The sequence below is a fragment of the Tenrec ecaudatus genome, chromosome 6 (genome assembly GCF_050624435.1).
Source record: "Tenrec ecaudatus isolate mTenEca1 chromosome 6, mTenEca1.hap1, whole genome shotgun sequence".
Classification (NCBI taxonomy): Eukaryota; Metazoa; Chordata; class Mammalia; order Afrosoricida; family Tenrecidae; genus Tenrec; species Tenrec ecaudatus.
In genome coordinates, this window is record NC_134535.1 from 109669083 (window position 1) to 109681963 (window position 12881).

The following is a 12881-nucleotide window of genomic DNA, read 5'->3' on the forward strand; positions in this document are numbered from 1 at the left end:
AATCTAGTGTTACCAGAGAAGGGAACAGGAGGATTGACACCCCATGAAGTTCAGTTTTGATCAACAGTGGCATTAAGATCCCTATTCTAGAGAGTAAGTAGTTGTTGAAGATTCAAATGCAGGTTACAGTTAGCCCTTGTCAGGAACTTTCTCACCGTGTAGAAAGGCTGAGTTAAAATTTCTGACTATGCAATTTCAAATTGAGATCTTGTCCACCCAAAATAAGAATCATGTAGTTGCTGTAGAGTTCATTCTGACTGATGGTGACCCGATGTGTTCCAGAATAGAACTGCTTTGGAGGATTTTCAGTGGTTGAGCTTTTTTGGAAGTTGATCCCAGGTCTGTCTTCTATGGAGCCTCTGACTATAGTTAAACCTTAATTGGTTTTGGCTGTTCACTACTGACTCTACTGGAGACTTCTCTAGAGCAGATGTTGTTGTTGTGTGCCATCGAGTTTGTTCCGACCCATAGCAGCTCTGTGCACAATAGAACGAAACACTGCCATTCCTATCATTGTTCCTGTCCCTGAGCTTATTGTTGCAGCCTTTGCACCAATCACCCTCTTTGAGGGTCTTCCTTTTTCCCTGCCATTCCACTTTACCAAGCATGGTGTTCTTCTCCAGGCACTGGCCTTTGCCGATAGCATGCTCAAAGTACACGAGACAACGTCTTGCTATCCTCACCTCTAAGGAGCATTCTGGCTGTACTTCTTCCAAGACAGATTTGTTTGTTCTTCTGTCCATGGTATTTTCAATATTCTTCACCAGCACAATTCAATCGCATTGATTATTCTTCAGTTTTCCTTATTCAATGCCCAAATCACATACCTATGGAAACTGAAAAGATCATGGATTGGGTCAGGCACACCTTAGTACTCAAAGTTCTGTTATGTACTTCTATAATCGACCTGTGAAATAATGTTCCTTCCTAAACTAAAAAGAAAGTTTTTAATGGAGTATTTAAAATGGAGCATATAAGGTTGAAAGGGTTCAGAGAAATTTTCTGTTTCCTTGTTGAATATTGTTGCTGCATTAATCCTTATGCTATCTCCCAGAGGCCTGAAAATCCCACAGCCTGCATATTTCTAAGCCTGAGGAAGATTGGATTCCTTTCGTGCTATGAATGTTCACCTTTACTCCTATAAACTATAGACTTTGACGTGCAGTAAAGACTTCTGTAAATTTTATTGATCATTACTAGATTTTACATTAGTCGCTGTTTCTTTTTTCATGGGCACTGGTAGCGCTATTTCTTTAGCACTGGACTGTTACCCGCAAGGTCGGGGTCCAAACTTAGTAAGACATCAAAAGAATAAAAATGAGGTTTCTGAATCCATAATTACCTCCAAACTCCAAAGTCACTGCCATCAAGTCGAGCATGATGCACAGTGACCCTATAGGTCAGAGTCGAACTGCCCCTCTGGGTTTCCAGGAGTAGGAAGCCATCTTTCTCCTACAGAATGGATGGTGGTCTTAAACTGCTGACCTTGGGGTTAGCAGTCCCATGCACACCCCACTATGCCATCAGTACTCCCCTCCACAAAGACGGACAGCCTTGAAAACCCAAACAGGCCACTCTATTGAGTCCTACAGGGTCACTGTAAGTTGAAATTGACTTGATGGGAGTGAGTTTTTACTTATATCATCCTATTTGTGGTCATCAAAAGACGTTGACTCACTGCCACTAAGTCCATTCTGACTCATAGCAACCCTACTGGACAAGATAGAGCTGTCCCTTCAGGTTCCTGAAACTGTAACTCTGTACAGGAGTAGAAAGCCATAACTTTCTCCTCAGGAGCAGCTCATGGTTTCGAACTGCTAACCTTGGGGTTAGCAGCCCAACACATAATCACTGTGCTATCAGGGCATTGCATTGGGTAAATCAGCTGCATGAGAACTTTTTAGCGTATTGAAAAGCAACACTATTACTTGGAGGACGAAGGTGCACCTGCTCTGAGCCAGGGCATTTTCACTTGCGTCAGATGCATGTGAAGTTGGACATTGCATAAGGAGGACCACGGAACAGTTGATGCATTTGAATTGTGCCGCTGGTAAATTATATGGAATGTACCATGAGCTGCCAAAAGGACAACCGATCTGTTGTGGAAGAAGTACTGCTAGATTGCTCCTTAGAATCAAAGGTGGACCTGTCATCAGGAGAGACCAGTCCCTGGAAAAGGACATGATGCTGGGGAAAGTAGAGGGGCAGAGAGAAAGAAGTCCCTCAATGAGATAGATTGGCACGGTGGCTTCAACAATTTGTCCAAAGCACAGGAAGAGTTTTGAGGATGACAGGACTGGGAAGGGTCTCGTTGGGCTGTGCATAGAGTCACTATGAGAGTCTGAACCAACTGGCTGGCACCTAACAAAAACAACAACCATCTCCTATGTACTCTTTGCTACCGTGATCTAAGGGAGTCAATATTGTCCCCATTATTCATAATAAATTGTTAGAAGTTATTCATCAGTTACATGGTAGAACCAAGATTCAGAGCTGCAGTAAATGGTGACAAATAAGATAAATTATGCTGATGAACTTAACATTTTCATCACAAATTTAATTAACAGAAGGAAGTGTTTTTACCTTAACTTAATTGCTAATTAAGAATATGCTTGTTTTTTCTCAGAGCATGTTGTGTTTTGTCAAGCTTTCTCACCCATCGAAAAAGAGAAGTGCTATCAGTGTATAGTAATTAAAGTCAACTGCTTTCCTCCAACAAATGAGTAGTTTGGGGGGTGGAGGGAAGGTTGGGAGGCTTGGAGAATTCTGGGTTCTATTTCATGATCTCCCTTTTCTTGGAAATCAATCAATGCTTTCTTGTTGAGATAATTTCTGCCAAGATATTTACTAAGACCATCTATCTAGAATATACATACGCCGTAAGACAGTCTGGGAAAGAGAAGACAGTAGTGTATTTCTGGATGAGAAACAGGAAACGCCCTGACAGATTACATAATTCAATTAGCCTCAAGCTTAGACTTGCGTTTTTTTTGGTTTTTTGTTTGTCTTATTCTAGAACAGTGTTGTTAAATGTCCATTGCTAATCCAAAGTTTCACCGTGTGAAACCCCCAGTTGCTTTTTGGGGGGCAGTTCACTTCTGTAAAGAATATTCCTTCAAAACCCTTATCAGGCAGCTCTGCGCTGTCTTACATGGTTGCTGTGAGTTAGAATGGAATCAACAGCAAGTGTTTTGTTTTGTTTTTAATGACGTAATAGCCATTCTTTTTATTTGTTTCCCCCCCTCAATACTTAAACTGGTCTTACACTGGGGGGGGGGCGTGGAGGGGAAGTGCACCTGTTTGTTTAGCAAAAGTCCAGGTAAGAATGCAGTGATAAAACGATGAAAGCATAGACTCCTTCAGACTCTGCGTCGGTTTCCTTAGCTTGCTAGACCTGGAAGGAAATGAACCCAAAGCAGCGTCTTGAAAATGAGCATCTCATTTAAATGTTTCCAGAAGCACGTTTTGGCCAGATTATTTTGTTAATTTCGGCAATATCTTTCAAGAGCCAATATAGCTATTTAAAAGAGAGAATGAGAGAAAGAAAGAAAAGAAAACGATGAACATGACTTTTCTCTTCCACTTGCTCAAACAAACTAGAAATCAGCAATGCTAGCCATCATTCGACCATCAGGATAGATCTTGCAAACCAATGAGCTTTGCACCTGGCCTGTCATCCCTCTCACTTCTCTGAGGCTTTTCATTTATTTATTCTGTTTCATTGTATCCTTACTAAATGCGAATGACTAGAAACAAATTCCATCTCTGAACACAGTTCTGGGAGATCGATTTAACTGGGGTTCACTTGTTTATCATATACTTCCACAGTGTCTATAGTATTTTTAGTTTTTAAAAGTATTTTGAGAGCATTTATGTTTCCAGAAAAACCGCAGATTGTACAGAATATCCCATGCGCCACTTCTCCCCTTTGCATACTTTCTCCTGTCGTTAAAACTTTGAAGTCCTGTGGCATGTTCATTATAATTGATGAACCAATATGAATACATTCTTATGAACTTCAGTCCATAATTCACACCATGGAGCCCCGATGGTGTGGTGGTTACTTGTTGGGCTGCAATCCGCATGGTCGGCAGTTCAAAACTACCAGTGGCTCTGCGGAAGACAGACTGGACTTTCTACTCCCGTACACAGTTACAGTCTTGGAAACACACAAGGGGTTGCTATGATTCATCACGGACTCGATGGCAGTGAGTCCAGTCTATAATTCACGTGTTTGTGTTGTATAGTTCTATGGGCTTTGACCAAAGTATCTGTTAAATGTCCAGCAGTACCGTGTTATACAGAAGGATGTCATTTGCACTAACATAGCTGTACTTCATCTAGTCATCCTCTCCTCCTCCTCCGGAAGTCCTTGCAATCACTATTGTCTTTGCTGGCTCTGTAATTTTGCCTTTTCCAAAATGTTCTATAATTGGAATCACACCGGATCTAGTGCTTCCAGCTGGTTTCTATCACTGTAGCAATGTACATTTATAGTACCTTCACAACTTTTTACGGCTTGGTAGCTCATTAAAAACCCCACTGAATAGTGCTTCATTATATGTGCACACCCCAGGACATATGTCAAGGGGCGTCTTGAGTGCTCCCAGTATTAGACAATTACAAATAAAGCTGCTATAAACATCTATGTGCATTTTTAATATGGATATACAAACGTGTTTGGTTACAAGGTTTGAGTAGTGTATGCATACTGTCATTTTAATGATAAAGTTTTTTCCCCAGCTAATGAAGCATTATATTATACTTTTAAATACAATAAGACATTTCATCTCTAAGGAGTTTCATCTGTAATTTTTCACTGAAGGAAAGAAGTTGTTTCTCCCCCTCAAACTTTGGTGGTGAATTGGGGAGGAAGTGGGGGCAATCAACCGCCCCCCCCCCCCACACACACACACACATGCAGAAAATGATAAAGATGAGGGAGAGAGAAGCTACTGCCATTGAATTCCTGCTTCTAGTCCCTAAGGACTCCAGTTAGAGACAGCTACCTGCTCTGGTTTCCTGAAGACTAACTCTTCATCTCTCATTCTACACATTGCTCCCGTAGCCTCTCGGCAAATGTCATTTGCTGCTGCTACTGCTGTTTTTGAGTTTCTTAAGCTTGCGGAAGTGAAGTTTCTGTAACTTGTAGCTGAGAGTCCTCACATACAGAGAAAACTTGTCAACCCAAGGACTGAGGGACAGTCTGCATTTCAAGAAGCAAAGGATTGCTTGAGTTTCTGAGCTGGGCTGCGAAGTGGTCTTGAGTGGATACACATCAGCAGGCCTAGAAGAATTCATAATAGTAATGCCAAATAAGAGGACAAGGACTACACACGTTGGTTTGCCTGGAAAGATCCAGTTAACACCATTTGTCTTCATCGGCCTGACTCAGTTAGCACCTGTCTCAGTGAGTATTAGCTAATGAAGCACCAATGTGAATAGTTGCATTAAAATAAGTCATCGGAGATTTGCCGTTTTCCTTCCCACCTGCTGCAGAGGTCTTCTCAGGTATCAGGTAGTGTGTGCTGATTATTTCACCTCAGCAAGGGGTTCAATCAGGAGGGCCTCTAGCAGCAACTCGGTCCTCGTTTCCTAAACGGGCCCTCGTGCAATGTAACCGGCACGTTTCTTTCACTCTTTCCTGACCACATGCACAAATCAGTACCACTTACCTTTCCTGCTTCCAGAGCGTAGTTGTATGCTTTTGTACCACTTGCCATACATGGCCATGCCAGGGTAGGGGCTTGCGTGACTGCAAAATTTGGAAGGAAGTCCATTGGTGCCATGGTGTGGTGGTAAAAGGTAATTGGCTAGGGGCATCCTGGAGGTGCGATTCTGTGAAATTTTTGCCCCTGTGGGCTTCTGCATAATGAAATAAGGCTTATAAGCATATGTCCCCCCTTTCTTACTGGTATTGTTTTTGGCATTGGGTAATATTCAAGTGGATATTTTATTTTGAGGTGGAATACAGTGTAAGCATGCATCCTTGATGTACTTCATGACTACAGGGACAGAGAAGAACCACTCGATGCTTTGGCTGCTTCAGTCTCTGCACAATTATGTGCAGCCAATACACACAATTTTTGTATTATTCCTTGTTTTGAAAAGACAAAATTATTTATTCCTTTCTTCATTCCATGTATTCTGCCTCTACTTAAGCCTCATATCACAACAAACACCAAGCTCATTGCCATGGAATCAATGTCAACAGATAGCAACCCTATCAAATGGACAGAGTATAATTGCCTCATGAGTTTCAAAGACTGGAATTGTTTGGGGGAGTAGAAAGCCCCACCTTCCTCCGATAATATGTATTTTTTTAAATCACACATAACCAAGGATTACCAACTCAAATGCCTCAACTGAGTCACTCTAGTGATTAAAACTGCATTCTACTGAAGAAGCGAGCTCTCTATCATCCAAAATAACAAACATGGAATAATTCTGCTATGAATTAATGGACAGCATGAAAGGTGCCTAGCGCTGCATCTCCTTCCAGCCTGGTGGTGGCACAGAGGTAGTCAACCTTCCTGCCTTTGCCAACTAATTCAAAGACCTAATAGTTATCCCAGGGTCCACCCTATAACCTGCACGAGGCAAGAAGCTGCAAGGCCCCCAGTTGCCAGAGTCTGTCTTGGAAGAGGTAAGGGCAGAGTGCTCCTTAGGAGCCAGGATGATGACTCTTGGATGTGTTGTCTGGAGAGACTGGTCCTTGGCAGCAATAAAGAGGAGGCCCGCAGGGAGATGAACTGATGCACGGCTGCCACAATTGATCAAGCACAGGAATAACTGTGAGGATGGCACAGGGCTGGGCGGTGGGGTTTTTGTTGTTGTTGTTGTACATAAAAGGTCACTATGGACTGGAACCAACTCGATGGCACCTAACGACAACAACAACAAGAGACTAAGGTCAGTGTATCACTGACGAGAATGTGTCAGCAGCCCTCCAGTGATAGCAGAAGCATGCTCGGACAAACATTGTATAGAACGAACCAGTCTGAAGTAGAAATCTACTGGCAATATTTGATAACGTAGCCCCCTACTTGCAAAGTGGGAGCTTTGACTAAGAAGCTTCTGGACACAAGAGCTGTATTTCCTTTTGCTGAAGTGGTTTTGTAAATGTCAGTCAAATTAAAGGACAGAGAACAAGTTGACTAGAATGGTGGTTAAATTTAGATTCTTCTGTGTGAGGCCATCATTTCAGGAGCTTTTGGGGTGATGTTTTGTTCATAGCTATGAATATTACTCAATTTATTTTCTAGGTGTGATTCCAGAGATTAGGTTAAAAGATGCATTTTAAAATAAGTCTTTAAAATGTGATGGCTCTTAATTTTCTGAAAATCTTTGGGCCAGTTATATCCTCTTATTGCTTTGCAGGTACTACATTGCATATGGAAGGATATTTATAATTTTTTTAGAAATGAAGTGCTTTTACCATGCCAGTAATTTCCTAATTTAACAGTTTTATGGACTGAGTTATTTATATCTTATTTTTGGCCTCGTTAACCCAGGAGTTAATATAAGATTTACCTCTTAAATAAGCAAAGGGATTATATAAAGCTTTCATTACTCTCCTTCCTAGCTAAAAAATCCACATATGTACTCATATTCTAATTCTTATAAAAATACATGGAAAGATGAGTGGAAAAGTAGTGTGCTGGTCATTTTTCCAATAATTTTAGTCAAAGGGAATAGCTAAGGCTGCTAATTAAAAGATAGTTTGTTCATTGCTTAAGCTCAACTGATAATTGCTTGTTTTAATTTTTTTTATGCAATGTGAATTTACCCAAATGTACCAAAATATGTTGCTCAAAAGGAGAGTGTGGAACATTCTAATATAAGAAATTGCTATTCCTCTCTCCCTTCTAAGTTAGATACAATGATGAACCAGTTAAAGACAAGAACACTATAATTTGCCATCTTACTCAAACTATGATCAAGAAGATATGTCATCACTGTCTCCTTTTTTCCCCTACATCCTTTATTTAACTCTGTCCCACGAAACTTTTTCTTCTTTTAGATTTTTGGAATGCGTACGCTGGAAAATTAAGATAGCATTATGATGTATTGGCCCAGAACCTCTTTCCCACAATATTTGATGAAAGTGGATGAAAATAATGTTGATAAGGAAAGTTAAGAATACATTAGAAGAAGACAATCAAGAAAAAGTAAGTAATGTTATGTTGTAAAATTTTACGATTTGAAAAACATTACTTTTCAATAATAAGCTCAGAAGTTTTTGTTGTAACTAAACTTTTTTTGGGGGTGGACAAGCCCCTCATTGAAGAAGCAATACTGGGGATCAAAGGACTTATGACAAGATACTGGAAAACAACACTTACAAAACCTCTTGAATTACAGAGAAACTGCCTCAGGGGAGGAGAAGACCGGGATCAGGAAGAAGTCAAGCAAAATCTTGCCAGAGGAGAAATAGCTGCGTCTCATCTGAGGTCCTCAAGAGAGGCCTGTGCCATTGACTGCACTGGGGGACAGGACTCATAGTCCAGGGGACTGAGTAGGAGGGTGCCTGATGTAAGATAATTAAAGGGGTCTGAAAAGACAAACCAGAACCTGGTTCCCTTTCAAGTCTCAACCCCATTGGCTTTCTGCCTTGCTTTCCCCAGACGATAGACAAATGTATCGACCAGCCAATACTCCACTCCACGTGTGGCTTTCAGAGGGGAACATATTTTTTATGATCCTTCCTCGGGAAAATTTAAAATCCAATTATTTAGGAAAATGCCTCTCGATTGCCTGTCTCTCTCTAGTCTAGCCCATGTGCTATGTATAGAACCTCTAATTGCACTGCTTTGTCTATCTGTTCAATGGGTGCCGATGGGGAGCGAGGCACTGAATGTCCCCAGCTGACCACAGCAGGCAAGGGTCGCTGGCCTCCTTTAGCAGGGAAGGCAGCCACCACTCAGGCGAGGCCAACACATGGTTTTCACATGGATAAAAGTCCAACAAAAATGTTTGTAACTGAGTCTTCCAAGTGTGTTAGTATTGCATAGCTATCTTTTTATATCTCCTAAGGGTATTCACACTTTCCCACAGTCCTTCTGACTTATCCTTCTAATCAAATGGTCATTAACATCCGTCTTGAGCAACACCACATTCCCACGATAGCAGAACGATGATGTCTTTTTCATACGTAGAATGTCATGGAAAGATAGGGGTTTAGGAAAACAAAGCATCAACTTGAAAAATCGTGGCGGTGGGGGCAGGGATTCAATTTTAATCAATTAACACCAGAAGAATGAGATAGTACTCCTGGCTGCCTCCGTTAAAAGCCTCAAAACAGAAACAATCAGTTATCATACTGCAGTAAGTTTTGAGACAGACGCGATCAGTTACAGCACTTCAGTTATTGTTGAGACAAACTGCTGCAAACTCTTCATTCTTGTAGCTTTTTAATAGAATTTCCCATATGGGAGGAATCTGTCAGACTTGGTTTTTATTGTCATTAGGAGGGACCACCCCACTAGAAATGTGACAAGACAAACACCTTTTTGTCAGTAACCCCAACAACAGGACTGTAACTAGTGTCTCTCCACCACCACCACCACCCCTTTCACTCTGTCTCTGCCATTACAGTCAGTCAAGAGAAAACAACACAAAAAATCCTAAGTACCTCGCATCCCCACTGGGGTAGGAGCTGATCCACTCCCTTTTCCAAGAGAAGTACAGAAGAAGAGCGAGTACTACAAAACTAAATGTGCTAGTATGCTATTCTAGAGAAGGTTCTAGATTGCTTTCACCAACACGAGTTTCCCTGAGGTCTATAGGAATGTATGTGAGGCTTATGGAAACTCTAGAAAACTATACTGTGATATTTTATAGAAAATAAGTATGCACCACAAGAGGCAATGGAAGAGTTGGTTTAGGAAAATACTCTGTATAAATGTTCTAAACCAGACTTTTTTTGAGAAATAAAATTTAAAAAATTAGAACCTAAGAGCTGGAAAAACTTTTACAAAAATATCTAGTCTCTTTGACTCTAGTTTATCCCTTATGTGATATATAAAATCTCTAATGACAGCCCTTCATTTAATAATTTGATAGGTACGCACTGGGAGTCTGTCTATATCTCTGCCAGGCATTGGGTGCGCAGTGCTCAAGCTAGCGAAAGAAGTAGAAACCAAACAAATGGTCACGAGGAAAAGCACATAATCCCAATTTTATGTGTGCATTGCTCCAGAACATTCGTTATTTCCTTTCGGTAGCCCCACTACTTTATAATAATGGCCATGAGAAAATTCTCAATGTTTCTACCTCACTTAATGTGGACTCTCACTTTTCCTATCCTTCTAGCAATCATCCCTGCATCCCATTTACACCATTTCCTGCGTTCTTTCCGGGTTTTAAGTATCTTAGCTCTTATTCCAATAGATGTTTCATCCCTCTTGATCCAGTAGGTTCAGAATGCAGTTCCATGTGCCCTCTCCCAGCTCTGCCAGCACATGTTGGTTCTGACTCAGCACAGCCCTCTGCACAGCAGAGGCAAACACTCCCCTCCTCAAAATGTTGGAACCTGATGCTGTCATCACTGTGTCAATCCATCTCCTCAACGGCCTTCTTACTCTCTGCTGACCTTCTTCTCTACCAAGCATGTTCCTCCCTACGGAAGGATCTCTCTTGATAAGGTCCCAAGTACATGAGATGAAGTCTGACATCCTTCCTTCTAAGGAAATGTTGACTGTAAGTTTTCTAAGACGGATGTGTTTGTTCCCCTGGCAGTCCATGGGACTTTCCACATTCTTCACCAGCACCACCATTTAAATGCATCAAGTCTTCTGCAGTCTTTCTTATTCATTTTTCAGTATTCAAATGCGTATGTTGTTGTTAGGTTCCATTGCGTCAGTTCTGACCCATAGCGACCTTCTGCACAACAGAACAAAACACTGCTCAGTCCTGCGCCATCCTCAAACTTTTGCCTCTGCCTGAGTGCATTTTTGCAGCCACACTATCAACCCATCTCCATGAGGGCCTTCCTCTTTTTCACTGCCCCTCTACTCTCCCAAACAGGATGTCTTTTCCCAGGGCCTAGTCTTTCCTGACAACGTATCCAAAGTAATTAAGTCAGAGTCTTGCCATCTTGCTTCTAAGGAGATGCCTGGCTGTATTTCTTTGAAGGCAGTTAGGTTTGTCCTTATAGCAGTCCATGATACTTTGAATAGCCTTTTCCAGCATCACAATTCAAAAGTACTGAGTCTGAGTCGTCTTCAGTTTTCTTTATTCAATGTCCAATATTCATATGCATATGAGGTAGCTGAATCCCATGCTGTGATTCAGGTTCACCTTAGTCTTCAGAGTGGCATCCTTGTGCTCCTACCCTTTACGGTGGTCTTGTGCTGCAGATTTGCTCATGGCAATGTAACATTTGATTTCTTGACTGATGATTCTTTCGGAATAGACTCCAAAATTAAGCCTAGTATTTTTTACTAGATTATTATTCTTTACTAGATTATTATTTGCTATATATTTACTAGATTATTATTTCACTAGATTATTAGTAGCCAGAAGGAGCAAATAACCAAAGAGGTTGGATTTGGTGAAGAAGAATGCTGCATCAGGATCGGAGGAAAGCTAATGAATAACTTGCAATATACAAATGACATAAACTTGTTTGCTGAAAGTGGGAGAGCTTGGAGCAGTTGCTGATGAAGAGCAAGGATTGCAGGTTGCAGTATGGATGACAGCTCAGTGTAAAACAGACCCCACATCATTACAACTGGACCATTAGGTAAAATCATGCTAAATAGAGAGAAAAGTTGGAAATTCTCAAGGATTTTGTCTTGCTTGTATCCACAATCAATGCTCATGGAAGCAGTAGTCAAGAGATCATAGGACTCATTGCATTGGGTAAATCTACTTTACAAAATGTCTTTAGAGTGTTGAAAATAAAAACAAACTAATTTGAGGATTGAGGCTTGCCTGACCCAAACCATGGTATTTTGAATTTTTTTTTTTACATTTAACAAGAAAACACTTTTATTGACAGTTAGGGGTCACATGACAGTTTACAGGACAACAGATATACAAGTCCCAAGACAACGGAGTGCACAATGTGACAGGTTAATCCTCATACCCTCATCCTCTCCATCTGCACCATCTGCTCCATCCTCCTCCTAGTCCTTCTCAAGGGCAGCCATGTCCTCCCGGGTCTCAGAGACCTCTGCTTCCTCCATCTCCTTACCCACGGACGAGTGAACAAAGGAGTGTTTGGCACGCATTGGGTCAACTTGTGGTCCAGGCGAGCCCAGGCCTCAGCCATGACTGTGGTGTTGCTCACCATGCACATAGCTCACCGCACCTTGGCCAGATCTCCACCAGAGACCACAGTGGGAGGTATTAATGACCAACTTGGAAGTCAGTGGGACACCAATGCACAAACTGGATGGTACGCTTCGTCTTGATGGTGGCAATGGCAGCATTGAGATCTTTGGGAACCACATCACCATGGAACAACTGGCAGCAGGCCATGTATTTACCATGGTGGGGGTCACATTTCACCAACTGGTTAGCTGGCTCAAAGCCAAGCATTGGTGATCTCAAGCCATGGTATTTTTAATCACCTCCTATGGATATGAAATTTGGATTATTGAATAAAGAAGAATGAATACATTTGAATTTTGCTGCTGATGAAGAATATTGAAAATACCAGGAACTGCCAAAAGAACAAACACATTTGTCTTAGAAGCAGCATGGCCAGAGTGCTCCTTAGAGGCAAGGATGGCTAGCAAGACGTGCTTCATGCTTGATAGAGGGGCAGTGAAGAAGAGGGAGGCTCTGGACAAACTGGATTGACAGTGGCTGCAACAATGCGCTCAAACATGGAAACAATTGTGGGGATGGCGCAGGACTGGCCAGTGCTGTGC